A 24,749-nucleotide genomic window follows, 5' to 3' on the forward strand; every position below is an offset into this window, starting at 1 on the left:
CAGTACCAGCATGAACGGCACATTATATTGCGGAGTTTTTTGACAAAGGAAAAAGAATGCTAATAAGAAAGACGAAGCGACAATAAATGCAGAGAACTATGCAGACTATCAGCTGATTGTCTCACCACGAGTGATGAACGTTCACAGTTGAACTTACCTTCTTCAATTGACCACAAAGTCGACCTGTTTATTAATTTACAAATTTATTTACAAATTTAAGTTTTTATGAGTATCGCAGCATAACCCAACCTTAACCTGAGTTAAAGAAACCAGTACATGTAAATTTATGGGAATCATAAAGAAATAGACGTTGAATACCTCGTCAGAAAATTGAGGCCGTAAAATGAGGAGAGTTGACTATATACGAGCACAAAGAGAATGCGTGATTAGTGTGAAACACTGATAATAAGAAGACGAAAAACAGAATTATTTGCAACATAAATGTCACCCCCAAAGGATTACTGCAAATAAGCATGACAAGTTATAACGATAATATATAACATAAACATTACCGTAATGGTAGAATAAACTGAAGCAATTAAGGAATAGTTTAACACTTCAAAACTAAATATCTTCATTAGCATTCATATATATATACTGGTTATAAACATTACTCAGCGCCTTACACTGTAATAAATTACTCAGTTGCTTAATACTAATATACATTTTCCATTTCCCTAACCATTATAAATTACAGTCTCTTTTAACATAACTATACAGTCACTCGCTTCAACAGAGGTGACTTGATGCTGGGGAACTGTTCCCAATCCTTGGAATTGGAGCTACTCCTCGCGTTCCTTGGAATAAAGCTGCCTAACCCCCATCCCCTAACACAAACACCACCAGGCCAAGTGTCTGTCTATTGTCAAGTGCATTTGACAAGTGGTAACACACACACACACCTTCCTAACACTCACATCTGTAACAAAACCTTCCTAACACTGGCTTACAAAACCTTCCTAACACTAGCATATGTTACAAAACCTTCCTAACACTAGCATATGTTACAAAACCTTCCTAACACTCGCACATGTTACAGAACCTTCCAAACACTCGCACATGTTACAGAACCTTCCTAACACTCGCACATGTAACAGAACCTTCCTAACACTCGCACATGTTACAGAACCTTCCTAACACTCGCACATGTTACAGAACCTTCCTAACACTCGCACATGTTACAGAACCTTCCTAACACTCGCACATGTTACAGAACCTTCCTAACACTCGCACATGTTACAGAACCTTCCTAACACTCGCACATGTTACAGAACCTTCCAAACACTCGCACATGTTACAGAAACTTCCAAACACTCGCACATGTTACAGAACCTTCCTAACACTCGCACATGTTACAGAACCTTCCTAACACTCGCACATGTTACAGAACCTTCCTAACACTCGCACATGTTACAGAACCTTCCAAACATTTACATAAAACACATGGCTTTGCACAAGTTTGTTTTTCCACGGAAAGTGAGACTATTGTTCTAAGTGATATTAAGTGGTATCCAAAAAAAAAAAAACGATAAAAGTGTTAGAATGGCATACAAAAGCAACAAGTGGATGAGTAAGACACATGTGCAATGGATGGGTGTCTTTTAAGAACATAAGAAAGAAGGAACACTGCAGCAGGCCCACTGGCCCATGCGGGGCAGGTCCAAGTCACCTCCCGGCTTAAACTACTGACCCAACCTAGTTAGAAGAATTGAGACACTTGTGCAACACATGGGAATCTTTATTGAAGAAACGTTTCGCCACACAGTGGCTTCATCAGTCCAATATAAAGTAGAAATGGGTAGGAGAGGAGGAGTTCGAGGTAATCAGTCCCTCAACCTGGAATCGATGTGTTCAGTCCATCACTCTTGTAGGAAGTGCAGCATAGGGCCAGAGAGATGGCTTATATACGGCAGTCAGATGAGTTGAAGCAGGAGGCGGGATCACAGTGGGACCTGCCACTTGTGTAAGTAGGTCGTAGTCCAAAGGTTGGGTAAGCGTTGAAGTCTTTGTACCAAGATCCCATGATGTTGCAGTGTCTGACAGATGTGGTGAATGGTTTAGAAAACCGACAAGTTGAAGAATTGAGACACTTGTGCAACACATGGGAATCTTCATTGTCGGTTTTCTAAACCATTCACCACATCTGTCAGACACTGCAGCAACATCATGGGATCTTGGTACAAAGACTTCAACGCTTGCCCAACCTTTGGGCGACGACCTACTTACACAAACCATACCCCCGGCCGGGATTGAACCCGCGGTCATAGAGTCTCAAAACTCGGGTTCAATCCCGGCCGGGGGTATGGTTTGTTTGCAATCGTGTCATTACGATTTCTCGAGTCACCTACTTACACAAGTGGCAGGTCCCACTGTGATCCCGCCTCCTCCTGCTTCAACTCATCTGACTGCCGTATATAAGCCACCTCTCTAGCCCTGTGCTGCACTTCCTACAAGAGTGATGGACTGAACACATCGATTCCAGGTTGAGGGACTGATTACCTCGAACTCCTCCTCTCCTTACCCATTTCTACTTTGATAAATTAGACACATGTGCAACTCTTGGGTATCTTTATTGAGGAAACGTTTCGCCACACAGTGGCTTCATCAGTCCATACAAAGGAGAATCTCGAAGAATAGGAGGAGAATGAGGTAATCAGTACCTCAACCTTGAGTCGATGTGGTCAGTCCATCAATCTTGAATAGAATACGTATTCTATTCAAGATTGATGGACTGACCACATCGACTCAAGGTTGAGGTACTGATTACCTCATTCTCCTATTCTTCAAGATTCTCCTTTGTATGGACTGATGAAGCCACTGTGTGGCGAAACGTTTCCTCAATAAAGATACCCAAGAGTTGCACATGTGTCTAATTTATCAACATGTCGGTTCTCTGAACCATTCATCTACATTTCTACTTTGTATTGGACTGATGAAGCCACTGTGTGGCGAAACGTTTCTTCAATAAAGATTCCCATGTGTTGCACAAGTGTCTCAATTCTTCAACTTGTCGGTTTCTAAACCATTCACCAACCTAGTTAGGTCTAGGTCACATCCACTTAAGGAAGGACACGGCATCGGAAGTATTAGCATAAGCTAGTCAGGTCCAACTCGCACCCACCCACACACGCTCATGTATTTATTTAACCTATTTTTAAAACTACTCAACGTTTTAGCTTCTTTGATGGTACTCGGGAGTTTGTTCCACTCATGAACAACTCTATTACCAAACCAGTGCTTTCCTATATCCTTCCTGAATCCGAATTTTTCCAACTTAAAAACCATTGCTACGAGTTCTGTCTTTTAAGTAAGTTTATTCAGGTATACACAAATACAGTTACATAGAATTATCATACATAGCAGCACATGTGTAGAGAACCTAGGATAACCCAAAAAAAGTCAGACAGAGTATCTTGGCTAGATACTTTTAGCACGCTATTTACATCACCTTTATTTATTCCTATTTTCCATTTATACACCTCGGTCATATCTTCCCTAATTCTATGCCTTTCTAGAGAGTGCACATTCAGGGCCCCTCAGTGTGCCCTCATAGGGAAGATTTCAGACACAACTTTGTCATCCTCCTTTGTACGTTTTCCATTACATTTATCCATTCAGTAATACGCTGACAAAAACTGTGCCACGTCATCTAACTGAGGCCTAACCAAGGATATATAAAGTTGAAGAACAACCTGAGGACTCCTATAATTTATGCTTCTTGATATGAAGCCAAAGATTCTGTTCACTTTATTGCGAACACTTATGCACTGTTGTCTTGGTTTTAGATTACTGCTAACCAGTACTCCTAAAATCTTTTCGCAATCAGTAACATTAAGATCTACATTAGTTTATATGTGGCATGATTATTTTCCTGTCTATCGTTTAGAACTTTGCATTTGTCTATATTAAACCGCATCTGCCATTTCTCCGACCATTGCATCAGTCTATTCAAATCTCCCTGGAGTGCTCTAATGTCCTCATTAGAATGAATTAGGCGACCTATTTTGGTGTCATCAGCAAACTTGCTCATGTCGCTATTTATTCCCTCATCTATGTCGGTAGGTAAGACACAAAGGCAACAGTTAGGCAACTTTATTCCGAAACGTTTCGCCTACACAGTAGGCTTCTTCAGTCGAATACAGAAAGTAGGCAGGAACAGTAGAGATGTGAAGACGATGTAATCAGTCCATCACCCTTGAAGTCGTAGAATTTGAGGTTGTCAGTCCCTCAGCCTGGAGAGTTCAGTTCCATAGTCAGGAACTATCTGAAGATCAAGCGACAGTGCGGAGACTTAAATACTGTCGGAAGGAGAGGTGCATAGTAGTAGTAGTAGTAGTAGTAGTAGTAGTGAGAATGTAGCCACTGATAGGTCAGGTCCCTCTCAGATCCAACAGTTCTCACTTGAAAGGGTTGTCCAAGGTGTTTTCTGTACCAAGAGGCCATGTGTTGCAGTGTCTGACAAGATGAACATCAAAATGGTATAAAATACCGACAGGTTGGTAGGTAAGACACAAAGGCAACAGTTAGGCAACTTTATTCCGAAACGTTTCGCCTACACAGTAGGCTTCTTCAGTCGAATACAGAAAGTAGGTAGGAACAGTAGAGATGTGAAGACGATGTAATCAGTCCATCACCCTTGAAGTCGTAGAATTTGAGGTTGTAAGTCCCTCAGCCTGGAGAGTTCAGTTCCATAGTCAGGAACTATCTGAAGATCAAGCGACAGTGCGGAGACTTAAATACTGTCGGAAGGAGAGGTGCATAGTAGTAGTAGTAGTAGTAGTGAGAATATAGCCACTGATAGGTCAGGTCCCTCTCAGATCCAACAGTTCTCACTTGAAAGGGTTGTCCAAGGTGTTTTCTGTACCAAGAGGCCATGTGTTGCAGTGTCTGACAAGATGAACATCAAAATGGTATAAAATACCGACAGGTTGGTAGGTAAGACACAAAGGCAACAGTTAGGCAACTTTATTCCGAAACGTTTCGCCTACACAGTAGGCTTCTTCAGTCGAATACAGAAAGTAGGCAGGAACAGTAGAGATGTGAAGACGATGTAATCAGTCCATCACCCTTGAAGTCGTAGAATTTGAGGTTGTCAGTCCCGTAGTCAGGAACTATCTGAAGATCAAGCAAGCAAAGCAAAGCAAACAAGTTTAGGTAAGATCCCAATGGGATGAGCGGGTAAGACGGGACAGATGAAGAATAGCTCTGGAGAGGAGTGTTCTTAGTAAGAGAAATAGAGCCAGGGCTTAACCCAGCAGCTAAGGCGATCGTGGGGCAGACTTGAGAACAGGAATAGCAGGGACTGTTGCATTGAACTTGTGGTAGTTGAAGTCTTGAATCTTGAGTAGCTGGCAGCAGGCTAGGTCACATCAGAGAGTAGAACACATATGGGAGTTATAGGGGTAACTGAGGAGGCAGGTTAGCAATGGAGCCATTTTCGAACTTTTTGAAGCTGCTTCTAGATAGGTGGTATAATTTAGCCTTGTTGCTGAAGGTGAAACGTAGAGGCTTGATGAACTCAAGAACTTGGGTGAGTGTGAAGTGAAGCGGTGATTCACATGCATACTTGACTGTTCCAGCACCGAGGCTTTTGTAGAGTTCAGTACAGGTCATGGTGTCAGTATTTGAAGGAGAAGTGTAGAAGGTAAGGTTTTCCCATGAGGGTTTACTGGAGTCGTCGTTATCTTCCTCTTCTGGAGTGAATTCACTGGGAGAATCTACAATGGTGGTAGCAGGTGACTGAGGTTCCACAGGAGCAGCTGTGAGGTGTAATGGTTGTGTAACAGCAGGCTGGGAGAGGTGGGAGACGGTGGCTGAGGCAACTTGATCAACGTTATCAGCGGTGGAAGTGGTTATAGAAGTTACAGGAGCAGTTGCTTGGGCAGGAGACAGGTCTGCAGGTGCAGTAAAGTTCAGGACGTTGGGAAGGATCTTGAGGATGTCTTCTGAAGGTGTGGAGTCCGGAAAATTGAAGACAGGCATGTTGTTCAGACGGAATAGTTCGTTAATAGTGGTGTTGAAAGTGCCGGGGTTTGCTGCGTTTGCAAGGTGTGCATACACCATGCAGTACAGCACCTTGGAAGGAGCACCGTCGGGGAGTGGAGAGAGGGAGTTGCTGGGCGATGGTGCCTGTAGATTAGCGTGTAGAGTCTTCATGGTGTCGGTTTGTGGTTTGGTTATTGCAGCATATGTCGGTGAATTGGAGGTCTTCTTCAGAACTTTAGTTTTCTTCAATATGATTTCTTTCCTGAGTGGGCATTTAGCTGCAAGAGTATGATGATTACCCTTGCAGTTAAGACATGTAGGTGCTGTAGTAATGGTGCAGGATCTGAAATCGTGTCCATCATTCCCACATTTTGAAAAAAACTTCTTATTCTTGATGGGGCAGTCCTTGGTGGTGTGATTATAGGAGTAGCAGGTCCAGCAGTGGGAGATGTATGTGAAACGTTCTTGTTCTATATGACTTGGGTGAATGTGGTAATATGAGATGGCCAGACCGTCAGAGAGAGCTTGGGCAGCCATGGAGATGTCTGAGAATGTAATCTTTAGCATTGATGCGGCGTTGGGGATCTTTGAGATGCTGTCTACCGAGGCCCACGTGTTTTGTTCCTCAATAGATGTCTTCAGTGCTTCAGTAGAGAGAGAGGTGACGATATTGTCAAGTCTTTTCACAAAGACCGAACGTTTCGACTTCAAGAATGGAGACGGGGATATTGTGAATTGTGTTTGTAGGGTCCTGATTGAAGAGTCGTCCATTAGTTTTAGTGCTTCCGTGTCATCTGTGCAGACGACAATGAAGGAGTTTTTCAGAGAGTGGATTGCCGTAAATTTGACCTGCAGGCAGGTCCTAACGACGGTAGCTAAAGCTAACTTCGAGGAGTCATTTATTGCACCATTCACAGGCTTGATTTTCACACGATTCGACAGCATTGTGAAAAGGATATCACGTTTGTAGAATATAAATTCTACACCCCGACGGGGTCGAAGAGAGGCTTCTTGCGTTGTAGAGCAACTGTATGATCGGACTGTGTGATCAAGCGACAGTGACGAGATCAAGCGACAGTGCGGAGACTTAAATACTGTCGGAAGGAGAGGTGCATAGTAGTAGTAGTAGTAGTGAGAATGTAGCCACTGATAGGTCAGGTCCCTCTCAGATCCAACAGTTCTCACTTGAAAGGGTTGTCCAAGGTGTTTTCTGTACCAAGAGGCCATGTGTTGCAGTGTCTGACAAGATGAACATCAAAATGGTATAAAATACCGACAGGTTGGTAGGTAAGACACAAAGGCAACAGTTAGGCAACTTTATTCCAAAACGTTTCGCCTACACAGTAGGCTTCTTCAGTCGAATACAGAAAGTAGGCAGGAACAGTAGAGATGTGAAGACGATGTAATCAGTCCATCACCCTTGAAGTCGTAGAATTTGAGGTTGTCAGTCCCTCAGCCTGGAGAGTTCAGTTCCATAGTCGGGAACTATCTGAAGATCAAGCGACAGTGCGGAGACTTAAATACTGTCGGAAGGAGAGGTGCTTCTTCAGTCTTCGACTGAAGAAGCCTACTGTGTAAGCGAAACGTTTCGGAATAAAGTTTCCTAACTGTTGCCTTTGTGTCTTACCTACCAACCTGTCGGTATTTTATACCATTTTGATGTTCATCTTGTCAGACACTGCAACACATGGCCTCTTGGTACAGAAAACACCTTGGACAACCCTTTCAAGTGAGAACTGTTGGATCTGAGAGGGACCTGACCTATCAGTGGCTACATTCTCACTACTACTACTACTACTATGCACCTCTCCTTCCGACAGTATTTAAGTCTCCGCACTGTCGCTTGATCTTCAGATAGTTCCTGACTATGGAACTGAACTCTCCAGGCTGAGGGACTGACAACCTCAAATTCTACGACTTCAAGGGTGATGGACTGATTACATCGTCTTCACATCTCTACTGTTCCTGCCTACTTTCTGTATTCGACTGAAGAAGCCTACTGTGTAGGCGAAACGTTTCGGAATAAAGTTGCCTAACTGTTGCCTTTGTGTCTTACCTACCAACCTGTCGGTATTTTATACCATTTTGATGTTCACCTCATCTATGTCGTTTAAGTAAATTGTGAACAACAGAGGGCCCAACACTGACCCCTGTGGAACACCGCCTGTGGCTTGTGACGCGTCCCCACTCTGATTTCTCCCCATTTATGGCCACGAGTTGCGTCGGCAATTATTGATTCCATAAATTTTCCCCAATATGGAGGTTAGACTTATTGGTCTATATTTCGAAGCTAAGGACCTGTCTCCTGTTTTGTAAATAGGTATTACATTTGCCATTTTCCATTTGTCTGGCAATAAGCCAGTTTGTAGTTATATGTTGAAAGGATTAGCCAAAGGTTTGGTAAGTTCCTCTTTACATTCCTTTAAAACCCTTGCAAAGAGCTCATCAGGGTCTGGGGATTTGTTTGGCTTTAATTTTTCCATTTATCTGATAACCATGTTACTAGTTAGCCTAATCGTGCATAGTTTATTATCGCCCTGTTCTACATAATTTATTATATCTGGAATTTCGCTAGTATCTTCCTGAGTAAAAACTGAGAGGAAGTGTTAAAAATTTCACACATTTCCTTATCACTGTCAGTAATCTGACCTGAGTTACTTTTGAGTGGGTCTATCTTGCCCATAATCTTACTTCTCTATACCTTTTGGGTTAGTATTCGAATCCCTTGCTACTTTAACATTGTTATTTTTTTTTTTTTTTTTTTTTTTTGTTTGCTTTTCGCATTCCAATATTTATTTCTCTCTTTAACTGAATATATTGATTTCTTAACTGCCCATCCCCTCTTTTGATACACCTATATATGCCTCTCTTTTAAACAATGAGATGTTTAATGTCGAAACGTTTCGCCCAAATAGCAATCTTCCTCAGTCAAATATAGTGACTATAAAAATGTAAACAGTAGAAACAGTGGAGAGGTGACGATGTTCCGATCAGTCCATCAACTTTGAAGTAGTTTAATCAAGGATGATCAACAAATATCATCATTACTTCACTTCATTCGCTGCCTACATATTTAGTCACCTTTGCATTCGACTGAAGAAGCCTGCTGTGTAGGCGAAACGTTTCGGCAATAAAGATACCCAAATGTTGCACGTGTGTCTTACTTTTCTATCTAGAAGCGGAAATGCATATTCACCATACTTTTCTTATTAGTGTAATAATTACTTACATGTCCTGGTTCCCTTGTAATTTTATGGGAATGACAAAGTGTTAAGTGACAAGTTGTCATTAAAAGCTCTACTGGGCGGTAAGCGGAAGCATTCCACTCCCTTCCCACGGCATGTTCAGTGATACGAGTTCTACTGGGCGGTAAAGTAGTAGCATTACACACTCCATTGGCATGACATCCCTGATACAGTCCTTTCTTCCCTTTCCTCCTTTCATCCCTCCTTCCTCAAGCCTTTCTATTTCCTCATCCATTCCTTACCCTCCCTCCTTCCTAGGGAACATGATTGCATCACCAGCTGCTGCTCTCAGCCGGTCTTGTTTGTTTACCTTATAAACGGGTGGAGGGAGAGACGGCTAGTGGGGGTGAGGGACTTTTTATCTACCAAAATTAGGTACACCCAGAGTGTGTTGCTCCCTTGTTATGTATGATAGTTACATTGTAAGTATTCCCGCAGTGCGCTGCTACTCTAATGTATTTAAGACATTTTTCTCAACATAGTTGAGAACCTGAGATGCGAAATTTCCACAGGTCAGTGAGGATAATGGAAACTATTCCATTATAGCAGACGTGACCAACCTTTTTTCATTTCAGGCGTCAATTTTTTCACGCTCTTGTTCAGATGCGCCACAAGACACTTGTACCCCCATTCAGGCCTTTAAAAGAATGTTTAATGTGGATATATTTAACATTTTTACATAAAATGATTTAATATAAAAAAAAGATAAACATTACTTTAATGAGACTTTTGAGTCTGCTTTGATTTTACCAAACTTGTCAGTTCTTCTAACACGAATCAGTCAATCGGGACCTCGGTTTGTTTTTAATGAATTTTATGGGCAAAAATCCTTGTATGCATCTTTTTGTTGTCCCAGAAGGAAAGATATAATCTGGCAAATTTTCGTAGTTCTGAAGAATGTTCACAGTGTAATGATCGCCAAAATTTATATCAGAAGTATTTGGGACTGAGGAAAGCTCATCAAATTTCATTTTCAATAATGACTTTATGTTCAAATCATTAAGTTCCATATGTATGTTACTAGGCATCTTCAGGAATTTTTGTTCACTAAATGAAAATGGGTTTATAAATGTGAGTATGCAGTCTTCTTCTCTAACAAAAATCATTAAAACGGCTTTCAAATGACTTGTAATCTGATTTTTCTTTTCAATATCTGTAAAGTTGCCATCATCTTCAGTACATTCACTCTTTTCTTTTCAATGTGGAAACTGGTTCAAATCCTCATTTTTCTGAGAGGTAAATAGTTTTAGCTTCATCTTGAATCCACTGACATTATTTACTAAATTTGGAAACAATTTATTCATGCTGGTAATATCAGCTAAAAATGCTAGATCAAATAGCCATTTATTATCACATAAAAGGGCACTTAACTCAGGCAGCTCATTCTTATTTTCTAGAAAATTCTGAACGCTATTTTTCAGTTTCCAAAATCTACTGAGAACCTGTCCTCTAGAAAGCCAATGCACCTCACAACGAAGGACGAGATCATCATATTCCAAATCTAACAATACACAATATTCTCTAAATTCTCTTGTTTAATCCTTATGCTCTAATTTTGTTCAGGTTTTTCACAAGCAGTAGCATAACAAGCTGCAAATTTGAAGTTTTTCCACACAGTGATTCTTGGTGTATAATGCAGTGATATTATAGCAGAAGACAACCTTAAAAGAATTTAAAAAAAAATTACAGTCCCAGCTGCTTTATCTATCATTGACGGTGCTCCAGTACAAACACTGGTGAGTTTATCAGAATCTAGTTGCAGATTTTCTAGACATGACTTTACTTTGTAATGTAGGTCTAATCCTCTTGCTTTTCCATGAAGTGACTCAACATTAATAAGTTCTTCCAAGACGTTAAAATTATCATCAATTCCTCTTATAAAAATGCTTACCTTGGCTACATCACATATGTCAGCAGGCTCGTCCAAAGTTAAAGAAAAGAGAGTACAAGCATTGGCAAGGTCTTTCAGATGCTTAGATACATCATGAGAAAGTTCTTCGGTGCATCTTGCAACTGCTTGTTTTGATAGAGTGATTTCGTCTACTTTTCTTTCAATATTTTTATCACCAAGACATCTTGCAAATATTTGGTGACAAGGCTTAACAATTTCTTCTCCATCAGAGAAAGGCTTCCGTTCTTTAGCCAACTCAAAGGCAGTTTAGTAGAACGCTTCCGTCATCGCCAAACTTTAACAACTTCTTTTAACAAATATATTTTTTCCTCTTTTTATTTCATCCTTTTTCTTAATCACGTATTTTTTCCGTAACTCAGATCGAAACACTAGCTTCAGTTTTTCTTCTATTTCACCCTGATGTTTTTTTAAAGTGTGTATTAACATCATGTCTTCTGTTACCTGAGAGAATGTTATCACAAAGTACAACGGTTTTCCTAATGGACCCGCAATAAATAAGAGCTCATTTTCCCACTGTTCATTAAATTGACGCCTAGTATCACTCTTTGCTTTTCTTTCGCTCATTTTCTTTTGCACTGTGATGGTAACTGACAGTAAACACAAAGCTTAAGTTTTAAAAAGTACAAAACTTTTATTGTTTACAAAGAGCGAAGCACAACTCTACTACACAAGTGTCATTTGTAAAGTGACTGGTAACAACTTGTGACGCACTGCAGCCACTGCTGGTGCCAGGCTCCTCAAGATCAAACAAGTATCAAACTTGAACACTTATGGAACGACTCCTTACAGAAGTCCCTCTTTGTGCAATGTCCTTGATAAGAGCAGAACACTATGTGTAGAGAACATATAGCTACTCATAAACATGGTGTGGGTGTTCACTGCAATTTGTTCTTTCTCTTACTGAATATTTTTTAACTGAAAAGAGATTAATGTTAAAGGAGATGACATTCGCTAAAAGATGTACACGATATAATACCACTAAAAATTATTGTTAAGTCTAAGATTTCTTATTAAAACTCATTTCTAGAAATAAGTTACGTAAATTTCCGTTTTTTTTTTCTACAAATCGGTTATTGATAATTTTTTTTTGTATGAATAGGGTTGCTTTTTATTATTTTCATTGAGGTGCAGTTCGTCATGCAGTGCACTACTTTTGGCACATCTGGCATAGGTTGTCCATCCCTGCATTATAGGTTCAATATTTACGAGAGCTTCAAAAGTTTCATTCCAAGCAGAGCCAGAGCGACTATTACTTGGGAATTCAGAGTTGTCGATGCATGGAACAATCTACCGAGTAGGGTAATGGAAGCTAAGACTTTAGGTTGCTTTAAAAGTGATTAGGCAAATATATGAGTGTGAAGAGCTGGGTCTGATTAGTACCTGAGGTATGTAAAGGAATGCTTGGATGGGTTTGGGAAAAAGTTGGACATTTGGGTGGATGGGCCCATACACTGTATGGGCCAGTAAGCCTGCGGCAGTGTTCCTCTATTCTTATGCTCTCTCCCTAGTCTGATGACATCATGGTCTATACAAAAGAACGTAAGAAAATGAGCACAATTGCTAATGAAGCTCAAATAATGCGTATCGGACTAGAATTCTTCGTCTTCATTTGAGACTTACACATTGACAAGAAAACAAACCCCACCAATTTGTTTGAAGTTTGAAAACATCAGCTAAGTTAAATCTCACGTTCCTTTCTGTACATCCGCTAAACCACAGCTAAATAAAAAAAAATGCAAAAAATAAGCTAAATGCTCTCAGAGCTGTTGCTGTCTACTTCCCAACTAAGGTGCATTTTCAAGAACAGTGAGAACGATGTACGCATCCTATATTAAATCCTTAATTCGTTATGCTGTGCCTTTGTTAATGTTCTTTAAAAACAAAATTCCCCCCCGGCTCATGTAGGTAATGGAAAATGAATCCTTCAGAGTTATTCTTGGCTGTCACATAACTTCCGAAGTCCTTAATATGAGGATGGAGTTTGGTATTCCAGTATCAGCGATAGAATACCTCAAAGTAATACTATACTGGTGTTAAAATGTTCAAAAATGTATCAATGTTAACATAAATCTTGTAGATGTCTAGAATTAACAAACACAAATCTAAATGATTTGTGACAATATGCGAGTATATTTTTTATAACCGTCACGAACGGTATTCAGTAAATAAGAGCATTTTACCCATTCGCTAAAGTTGTATACATTTAATATCACAGATCTTAAAGCCACTCCCCAGATCATCATTAATAATCCATTCTTAAATCAATTTGTGAAGACAATTGCCCGAGATGAAATTTCTCGCTAAACTGCTAGAAAGAATGTATCACGACTTACGTACATTCACCAAGACATCTGAACAGAAATTTACTAGCAGGGTTGCACCTGCTGCTGTTGCCACCTCTCTAGATAAAAATTAGAGCAATTATGTTGAGCTAAACATTAGAATTAACAACTTGTCTTCTGCATTTCAAACTGAATTGTTTTCCATTCTGATTACATTAAAGTTGACTGACGAAAATAGGTTGTCTCCTTGATTATTAAGGCGTCTGTGTCATCACTAAAGACTCTTGACTCACATGCTGACTAATGAGATGATCATTAAAGGAGGAAGCTGCAGATATTCTAAAATCAAAGGGAAATTAATTAATATTCACTTCTTATGCTCTCCATCGCTCGCTGAATTACTCCTATATGAAAAAGTTGCTAAACTGGCCAAAGAAAGTACCTTGAAGAAAAAGTTTAATATGTCTTCAGTATATCTGTGTCAAGAAAAAGGAATACCACGAGAGAAGTGATAAATCGGAGTGTCACAGGGATACAGTTAGAAAGAAGCCTTATTAAATCTGTTACTATGCCAATATGAACGTGAATAAGCCTACTTGCAACGTAGGCAGACTGATTTTGTAGCGACTTGTCTTAATTAAGCTTGATAAGTATAGTATTTCCGTCACTTTGGCATACACTCTGACGATGTTCACACAAAATACAAAGTATGTGGTCAGCTTTACAGTGTTTGCTTGATTGTCCACCTATTGAGGAATATAGAGATAATATAATAACCTATGTGATATGTTAAGATATCTTATAAACGGCAATAAGATGTAAGACATAGTCCATAGGCCTTTAATTTATCCCTGTGTTCCTTAGCTACCTTTCATAATTTACTAGATATTTCAGCAGCAAAATCTAGCATCTAAAACCAGGACGGTCTCTCCTACCAGGATGGTCTCTTCCAGGATGGTCTCTCCTACCAGGATGGTCTCTCCAACCAGGATGGTATCTCCTACCAGGATGGTCTCTCCTACCAGGATGGTATCTCCTACTAGTATGGTATCTCCTACCAGGATGGTATCTCCTACCAGGATGGTCTCTCCTACCAGGATGGTCTCTCCTACCAGGATGGTATCTCCTACTAGTATGGTCTCTCCTACCAGGATGGTATCTCCAACCAGGATGGTCTCTCCTACCAGTATGGTATCTCCTACTAGTATGGTATCTCCTACCAGGATGGTATCTCCTACTAGTATGGTATCTCCTACCAGGATGGTCTCGCCTACCAGGATGGCCTCTCCTACTAGTATGGTCTCTCCTACTAGTATGGTCTCTCCTACCAGGATGGTATCTCCTACTAGGATGGTCTCTCCTACCAGGATGGTCTCTCCTACCAGGATGGTCTCTCCAACCAGGATGGTATCTCCAACCAGGATGGTATCTCCAACCAGGATGGTATCTCCAGCCAGGATGGTCTCTCCAACCAGGATGGTATCTCCAGCCAGGATGGTCTCTCCTACTAGTATGGTATCTCCTACTAGTATGGTATCTCCTACTAGTAAGGTATCTCCTACTTGTATGGTATCTCCTACCAGGATGGTATCTCCTACATGCAGGATAACTGGAATTACGAGGATATCGTCATCATCACAGACCGGAGCAACAAAAGATATATATAAGAGAGAAAGAGAACGAGGGATGGAGAAAATTCGGACTACATTATATATCTTAGAACACCAATATGGTAATGATGTAATGTGGAAGAGAAGGGAAGAGGGAAGGAAGAGGGTGAAACAGGGGGCGCGGAAGAGAGGTGAAGTATTTATTTTTATATTTAACAAAATTCGATACAACAGCAGAGATGAAGGAAGAGGGCAAAAGGAAAGGTGAATGAAGAGTGCGAAAGGAAAGTTGAAGGAAGAGGGCGAGAGGCGAGATGACTGAAGAGCCCGAGATGACTGAAAACGGCGAGAGGTGAAACAAATGAAGAGTGCGAGAAAGGAGATGACGGAAGAGGATGAGATGAGAGATGTATGAAGAGGGCGAGATGAGAAACGAGTGAAGAGTGCGTGAGGGAGAGATGAGTGCTTGAGGAAAAACGAATGGAGGGTGTGAGAGGAGAGACTAATGAAAAGTGCGAGAGATTAGGGAGAGTTCAGTACGTTACTGGCGTTCCTGTGGTCGAATCCACCTCAGATTTCTCACAGGATCAATCTTGCACAAGTTTCTAAATAAACACAGATCAGCCTCATTAACATGGCTGCAGCTGTGGCTGACTGCTGCAGATCTCTCTAGTTCGGGGTTATAAGTTTATGCTGTAAAGCTGTCCATCTATTCTATGACTCACGAAATCGTAATGACACGATTGCAAACAAACCATACCACGGGCGGGGATAGAACCCGTTATCAGAGACTCTCTGATCGCGGGTTCTATCTTCGCCCAGGGTATGGTTTGTTTTTCTATTCTTTTTGTTGCAGAAGCAGACAGGTGAAGAAAAACACACAGGTGTGTGTGTGCGTGCGCGCTCGCTCGCCTATTTGTGGTTGTAGGGGTCGAGTCGCAGCTCCTGGCCCTGCCTCTTCGCTGGTCACTACTAGGTCCACTCTCTGCCTGCTCTAAGAACCTTGTTGTACCTCTTCTTAAAGCTATGTATGGTTGTGTGTGTCTTCATCCGTCCGCGCTTCTACTACTCAACTCTACTGATAAGAAAAAACTGTTTACAAGATATATACAAGGCCAAAATTGGAATATGAAGTGGCTGGGTGGTGCCCACTTCTAAAAACATGTGATCGCTAGAAAAAGGTTCGAAGAGAAGGGGTTGAAAATAACTTCCAGAATTGAAATATATATTTATGATAAAATCTGAAGAAGAAAAGATGTCTTTGTTAATAAGAGGAAAAAAACATGGTATTACCATTTGAAGTCAAAAAAGGACATGAAAGCATTAAATATCTTGTTACTTGCAACAGGGAAAACATGATGCCAAACTAATATATTAAGGAAAGTGGGAACCGAATGGATACAAGCAAAATGTTCTTAGCACAGTTTAAAAAGAGGAAGTAACAAGGCCTACAAATATTAGAAATTTTAAGAATTATATGAACAAATTATTGAAGACGGGACACAACCATCAGGCGAAATGCTGAGTGAGGTTTTCTATTTGTGTTTTGGGTTTATCAGTTACAACTCTTCGGTATTCCTATATCAAGTAGTGTTACAACTTGCTTGTCACTGAAGATAATAGAACCTTTATATAGACAATACCTGGACCTTAATATAAAGAATACCTGGACCTTAACCTACCGAATACCTAGACCTTAATATAAAGAATACTTGGGCCTTAATATAAAGAAATATTTCGACCTTAATGTAAAGAATACATGGACATTCCAGTTTTAGTCCACAGTCTCGGTAACATGCATACTTTTCCTCGTAATTATCTTCTGGAGATGGTTTTTCCTTCAGTTTCCTCTAACTCAGTTGTCAGTCCCCAGCAACCTATTCTCTGACACTAGTCGCAGATCACTTCGAAAACATCTCCAAAAACGCTCACCAGAGGAAGAAAGTAAAGATTTTTTTTTGACTACACTGCAACCAAAACAGGCGAACTTAAACCTCACAGAGCTTAACAAGGGAGCCTACGGGTACTTGCTGCACCAAATGCATACCAATCTTATGTTCAAATATATAGGTATCTTTCGTATTTTACTGTTTACTGTAGATCAAGGCTACGGGACTGAACACCATCAAAATGCGTGCTCAGAAAACTACTGCAAATTGCCAGATTCTTAGTAATGCATAGCCTATCATCAATATTTATCGTCAACGCCTATCGTCAATACCTATCGTCAACACCTATCGTCAACACCTATCGTCAACACCTATCGTCAACACCTATCGTCAATACCTATCGTCAACACCTATCGTCAATACCTATCGTCAACACCTATCGTCAATACCTATCGTCAACACCTATCGTCAACACCTATCGTCAATACCTATCGTCAACACCTATCGTCAACACCTATCATCAACACCTATCGTCAACACCTATCGTCAACATCCGCCACCTAACACGTGGTCTCTCATCGCTCCTGACAATGCAATCATCTTTTCTCCAGGTATAGACTTGAAAAAACCTCCTATACAGGCGAAATGAAGTCTGAATATAGTTTCCAGCTACTGTGTCCTTATCTCCTACAGATATAAAGAATTAAACCGCTCTGTTTAAACAAAAGTAGCGTTAATATTACGTGGAAACTACCATCTTCCTAAGATACATTTTGACGTTCTATTACGTTCTATGCGTATGACCGATATCTCAGTGGATAATTTCTTGCCCAAGTTAAATAACGCTCTAGCCATTAATTCGCGAATAGAAGAGGAAAACTCCCTGCAGTGTTTGATAACTTTCTTTTGATAAATCGTTCAACTTCAGCATTTACAAAAAAAAAAAAAATATTATTCAGATTATTCAAAGTTCTTATCCACGTTCGTAAGATCCTTGAAGAAACTAATGCCTTAATAATCTGGGATATTTCATATAAATAATATAAGGTCACATGTGAAATAACATCATAGTTTTATAAGCTTCCTCTTCTCTTATTTTTGTCGCTCCTTGTCTGTGAGAAATTACTAAAGCGCTTGAAATGTTACTACTTTTATCTTTGGTTATGTTGCATATAATATACATACACACACACACACGAATACACAATATATATATATATATATATATATATATATATATATATATATATATATATATATATATATATATATATATATATATATAAATAGGTAGTAGATTAGCAGACAGCAACCGCCCAGGGAGGTACTACCGTCCTGCCAAGGTACAGGTACGACATGAGCCAAAACTGGAGGTACCCCCCTACCCAAACCCAAACGCCTGGTAATTTCAGAGGTGGAACTGACTGAAGAAGAAAAGAGAGTCCTGAGTAAAGGACTTTCCTTCGTACCAGGACCACCAAGCAAACAGACCAGGGAAAGACACATAAAAAAGCCTGTGACCAACTAGAGAAACTAATGAATGAAAAATTTGAACAGGCATTTCAGCAAGATATGGAAGGGAGACCTAGCAGGAGCTCCAGACGACAACGAGCCTCGACGACGCAAAAATATATGAAAGCACCGAGACCGACCAGTGAGCCAGCTAGGAAACTTCCAGGACTGAAAAATAAGATAAACAAGATGAAGGAAAACCTGCTGAACACCAAACCTAGACACTACCGCCCAAACCTCAAGAAAAAGGAGAGGGGGAGCCTGAGAAATCTTAAACAGAGAAGTGATCTGGAAAATCACAGATGCAGATAAAGGCTCTGAGATAGTAGTGTTTAAGGTGGAAAATTACAGAAAAGCAGGTCTCAAGCATGTAACTAACACAGAAACATACCAGAAACTGAATAAACCAGAGCAGGTATTTTCTGAGATTAAGGATACAAGCAGAGAACTCATCCTTAGGTTATACAACAACGAAGGTCATAAGGGATTTATGAATGTGCCACTAAGAGATTCTCTTCTTTCTTTTCAGTCTAAGATCCCCAGTATGAATTTTCTACCCAAGACACACAAGTGCTTGGATGAAGAACTGGGGATATTTAAGACAAGACCAGTATTGTCAGGGTGTGCAGCCCCAACAAGACCGGTTGATAAGATGACTGCAGTCCTTATGCCTTTACTTAAACTATTACCAGACAGGCTAAAGGACACTACACACTTTTTGCAGATCCTCGAAAAAGTGAGGAAGAAGGTGGGACAGGCAGCAGATAACATTGCATTAACTGAAACGTGGTATGATTTAAAGAGTCGGGATATGACTGCTGAGTGTAATATTCAGGGATTTAAGTTGTTCAATGTGGATAGATGTAATGGGAAGGGGGGAGGAGTTGCATTGTATGTTCGAGAAAATATTAATTGTTGCATAAAAACAGGTATAAAAATAGATGGAGCAGTAACAGAGTCTGTTTGGGTAGAGTTCGTGGAGGGTCAAGAAAAACTAATTCTAGGTGTAATATACCGACCTCCAGGCTTGGATCACGATAGAGGGAGACTTCTTTGGGACGAAATTGTTAGGGCTTCTGGACACAGTAACATAGTCATAGTAGGGGACTTTAACTTTAGCCAAATTGACTGGAATTCTTTGACAGGTAATCTAGAGTCCAGTGACTTCATGGAAACAGTTCAGGACTGTTTTCTGAAACAGAGTGTAACTGAGCCTACCAGGGGTAATAATTTGCTAGACCTAGTCTTGTCAAATAAGGAAACACTCGTGAATAATCTGGAGATCACTGAAGAGCTTGGCGCAAGTGATCACAAATCCATCACCTTTAGCATTAATTGGGAATGCAAGAATAATGATAATACAGTAAAAATCCCTGATTTTCGTTCTGCCGATTATAATGGACTTAGGGAACATCTGTCTAATCTTGATTGGGGTTATCTAGCTAATGATTTTATTGACGATAATCATACTTATGAATATGAAGGGATCTGCTTTTATGATTGTTTTCTTAATAATGTACACATTGCCCAGAGTATATACATTCCCCAGAGAGAAATTAGGTCTAATAATAACGATCCCAAATGGGTTAACAGGAGGCTAAAGCATCTATTAGGGGAGAAAAGGGGAATTTATAGGCGCATCAGAAGAGGAGAGGTTAACCTTGATAAATTAGACACATGTGCAACTCTTGGGTATCTTTATTGAGGAAACGTTTCGCCACACAGTGGCTTCATCAGTCCATACATAGGAGAAACTTGAAGAACAGGAGGAGAATGAGGTAATCAGTCCCTCAACCTTGAGTCGATGTGTTCAGTCCATCAATCTTGAGTAGAATACGGCAGATGAGCGGAGAAGCAGCTTATAAACCGTATGGCAGGAGAGGTGTAGCAGTCATAGGTAGTGTCACATTTGTTCAATGTGGAAGTAGGTTGTGCCCAAGAATTAGGCAAGCGAAGAATTCCTAAGTATTAAGATCCCAAGAAGTTGCAGTGTCTGACAGGTTTGTAGATGAATGGTTAAGAGAACCGACATGTTGATAAATTAGACACATGTGCAACTCTTGGGTATCTTTATTGAGGAAACGTTTCGCCACACAGTGGCTTCATCAGTCCATACATAGGAGAAACTTGAAGAACAGGAGGAGAATGATGATGAAGCCAATGTGTGGCGAAACGTTTCCTCAATAAAGATACCCAAGAGTTGCACATGTGTCTAATTTATCAACATGTCGGTTCTCTGAACCATTCATCTACAAACCTGTCAGACACTGCAACTTCTTGGGATCTTAATACTTAGGAATTCTTCGCTTGCCTAATTCTTGGGCACAACCTACTTCCACATTGAACAAATGTGACACTACCTATGACTGCTACACCTCTCCTGCCATACGGTTTATAAGCTGCTTCTCCGCTCATCTGCCGTATTCTACTCAAGATTGATGGACTGAACACATCGACTCAAGGTTGAGGGACTGATTACCTCATTCTCCTCCTGTTCTTCAAGTTTCTCCTATGTATGGACTGATGAAGCCACTGTGTGGCGAAACGTTTCCTCAATAAAGATACCCAAGAGTTGCACATGTGTCTAATTTATCAACATGTCGGTTCTCTGAACCATTCATCTACAAAGAGGTTAACCTTACTGACCAATATGTTCAGCTTAAAAGAGAAGTAAAAAAGGCGATTAGAAAGGCTAAACGTGACTATGAAATTAGAGTTGCTAATGAATCAAAGACTAATCCAAAGGGGTTCTTTCAAGTGTATAGGACGAAGGTGAAGGAAAAAGTAGGACCTCTGAAATCTGGGAATGGACAGCTGACGGATAATGAACTGGAAATGTGTTCCTTATTTAATGACTATTTTTTGTCAGTTTTTACACAGGAAGATGTAAATGAGATTCCAGTAATTAACAATTATTTAGTTCCTGATGAATTTAAGTTAACTAATATTACTGTCACGAGGGACATGGTTATTAAACAGATAGACAAACTGAAACAAAATAAGTCCCCGGGACCCGATGAGTTGTTTTCAAGGGTACTTAAGGAATGCAAGATGGAGCTTAGTCAGCCATTAACGAGTGTATTCAATGCGTCCATCCTTACCAGTGTTGTGCCAGAGTTGTGGAAGATGGCTAATGTGGTTCCTATATTCAAATCAGGGGATAAGTCCACTCCTTCAAATTACCGTCCAATAAGCCTGACATCTATAGTGGGCAAGTTATTAGAATCAATTATAGCTGACATTATCAGAAGTCAACTTGAAGTGCATAACTTGATAAATGAATCTCAGCATGGATTCACGAGAGGTCGTTCCTGCCTGACAAACTTACTGACGTTCTTCAATAGAACATTTGAGGCAGTTGACAGTGATAAGGAATATGATATTGTTTATTTGGATTTTAGTAAAGCCTTCGACAGAGTACCTCACAAGAGACTCTTAAGAAAAGTGGCAGCTCATGGTATAGGAGGTAAAGTTCTAGCATGGATTGAGGCATGGCTTACCAATAGAAAGCAGAGAGTTACCATTAATGGAGTGAAATCTGAATGGGGATTAGTCACTAGTGGCGTTCCACAAGGATCAGTTTTAGGCCCCCTCTTGTTCATAATTTACATTAATGACCTTAAGAACATAAGAAAGGAGGAACACTGCAGCAGGCCTGTTGGCCCATACTAGGCAGGTCCTTTACAATTCATCCCACTAACAAACATTTGACCTACCCAATTTTCAATGCTACCCAAGAAATAAGCTCTGATGTGCAAGTCCCACTCAAATCCAACCCATCCCACTCATGTATTTATCCAACCTAAATTTGAAACTACCCAAAGTCCTAGCCTCAATAACCCAACTAGGTCGACTGTTCCACTCATCTACTACCCTATTTCCAAACCAATACTTTCCTATGTCCTTTCTAAATCTAAACTTATCTAATTTAAATCCATTACTGCGGGTTCTCTCTTGGAGAGATATCCTCAAGACCTTGTTAATATCCCCTTTATTAATACCTATCTTCCACTTATACACTTCGATCAGGTCTCCCCTCATTCTTCGTCTAACAAGTGAATGTAACTTAAGAGTCTTCAATCTTTCTTCATAAGGAAGATTTCTAATGCTATGTATTAATTTAGTCATCCTACGCTGAATGTTTTCTAACGAATTTATGTCCATTCTGTAATATGGAGGCCAGAATTGAGCTGCATAATCTAGGTGAGGCCTTACTAATGATGTATAAAGCTGCAGTATGATCTCTGGACTTCTGTTGCTTACACTTCTTGATATAAATCCCAGTAATCTATTTGCCTTATTACGTACGCTTAGGCATTGCTGTCTTGGTTTAAGGTTGCTGCTTACCATAACCCCCAAGTCCTTTTCGCAATCTGTATGGTTAAGTTCTACATTATTTAACTTATAAGTGCTAGGGTTATGGACACTCCCGAGCTTCAGAACTTTGCATTTATCTACATTGAACTGCATCTGCCACTTTTCTGACCAAGAGTAGAGTTTGTCTAAATCCTCCTGAAGTTCCCTAACATCTACGTTTGAATCAATTATCCTACCTATCTTCGTGTCATCGGCGAATTTGCTCATATCACTAGTAATTCCTTCATCAAGATCATTGATATATTTTATAAACAACAACGGGCCCAAGACTGATCCCTGTGGAACGCCACTTGTTACTGATCCCCACTCGGATTTAACCCCATTTATGGACACTCTTTGCTTCCTGTCTGTGAGCCATGATTCGATCCACGAGAGCACCCTTCCCCCAATGCCATGAGCTGCTACTTTCTTCAACAGTCTTTGGTGCAGAACTCTATCAAATGCCTTACTAAAATCTAAGTAAATAATATCAAATTCTTTATCGTGGTCAACAGCCTCAAAAGCTTTACTGAAGAAAGTTAATAAATTAGTTAGACAAGACCGGCCTCTTGTGAATCCATGCTGAGTATCATTAATCAAACTATGCTTATCGAGATGACTTCTTATAATCTCAGCTATAATTGACTCTAGTAATTTGCCTACAATTGAGGTCAGGCTTATTGGGCGGTAATTTGACGGTAACGACTTGTCCCCTGTTTTAAAAATAGGAATTACATTAGCCATCTTCCACATATCAGACACTGCACCTGTTTGAAGAGATAAATTAAAAATATTAGTTAATGGTTCACAGACTTCCATTTTGCATTCCTTTAGAACCCTTGAAAAAACCTCATCAGGACCCGGTGACTTATTTTGCTTCAGTCTGTCTATCTGCTTCACAACCATTTCACTAGTGACTGTGATGTTACATAATTTATCTTCTTCTGATCCACTATAAAAATTAATTACCGGAATATTTTTAGTGTCTTCCTGTGTAAAAACCGAGAGAAAATAATTATTTAAAATCGAGCACATTTCATTCTCTTTGTCAGTAAGATGCCCATAGTTATTTTTAAGGGGACCTATCTTATCTCTGACTTTTGTTCTATAGACCTGATGAAGGGATTACTAGTGACATGAGTAAGTTTGCTGATGATACAAAGATAGGCCGTATAATTCACTCTGAGGATATCAATGAACTCCAGGACGATTTGAACAAATTAATGTCTTGGTCTGAAAAATGGCAGATGAAGTTTAATGTGGATAAGTGTAAGGTACTTGCCCTTGGTAATGAAAATAACCCTCGAAGCTATAATCTAGGTGAAGTAGAGCTTGGTCATACAGAATGTGAAAAAGACTTGGGAGTCATGGTAAGCAGAAATCTAAAGCCAAGACAGCAGTGCCTTAGTGTGCGCAACAAGGCCAACAGATTATTTGGATTTATCTCAAGAAGTATAAGTAACAGAAGTCCAAAAGTTATTTTACAGCTCTATACATCACTAGTGAGGCCTCATTTAGATTATGCTGCTCAGTTTTGGTCCCCTTACTACAGGATGGACATAGACTCATTAGAGAACATACAGAGAAGAATGACTAAAATGATTTACTGTGTAAGGAACCTCCCGTATGAAGATAGACTTAAAGCCTTAAATCTCCACTCTCTGGAGAGGCGTAGAATGAGGGGAGATATCATTGAAGTGTATAAATGGATGACGGGCATAAACAAGGGAGACATTAATAAAGTACTGAGGGTGTCGAACCAGGTAAGAACCAGGAATAATGGATTTAAGTTGGATAAATTTAGATTTAGAAAGGACATAGGTAAGTACTGGTTTTCTAACAGAGTTGTAGATGCGTGGAACAGTCTTCCCAGTGGGGTGATAGAAGCTTTAAGAAGAGACTGGACAAATATATGAGTGGGAGGGTCTGGGTTTTATTGGTGTTAAGGGGTACGGGAG

Source organism: Cherax quadricarinatus, chromosome 82, assembly GCF_038502225.1.
Source record: "Cherax quadricarinatus isolate ZL_2023a chromosome 82, ASM3850222v1, whole genome shotgun sequence".
NCBI lineage: Eukaryota > Metazoa > Arthropoda > Malacostraca > Decapoda > Parastacidae > Cherax > Cherax quadricarinatus.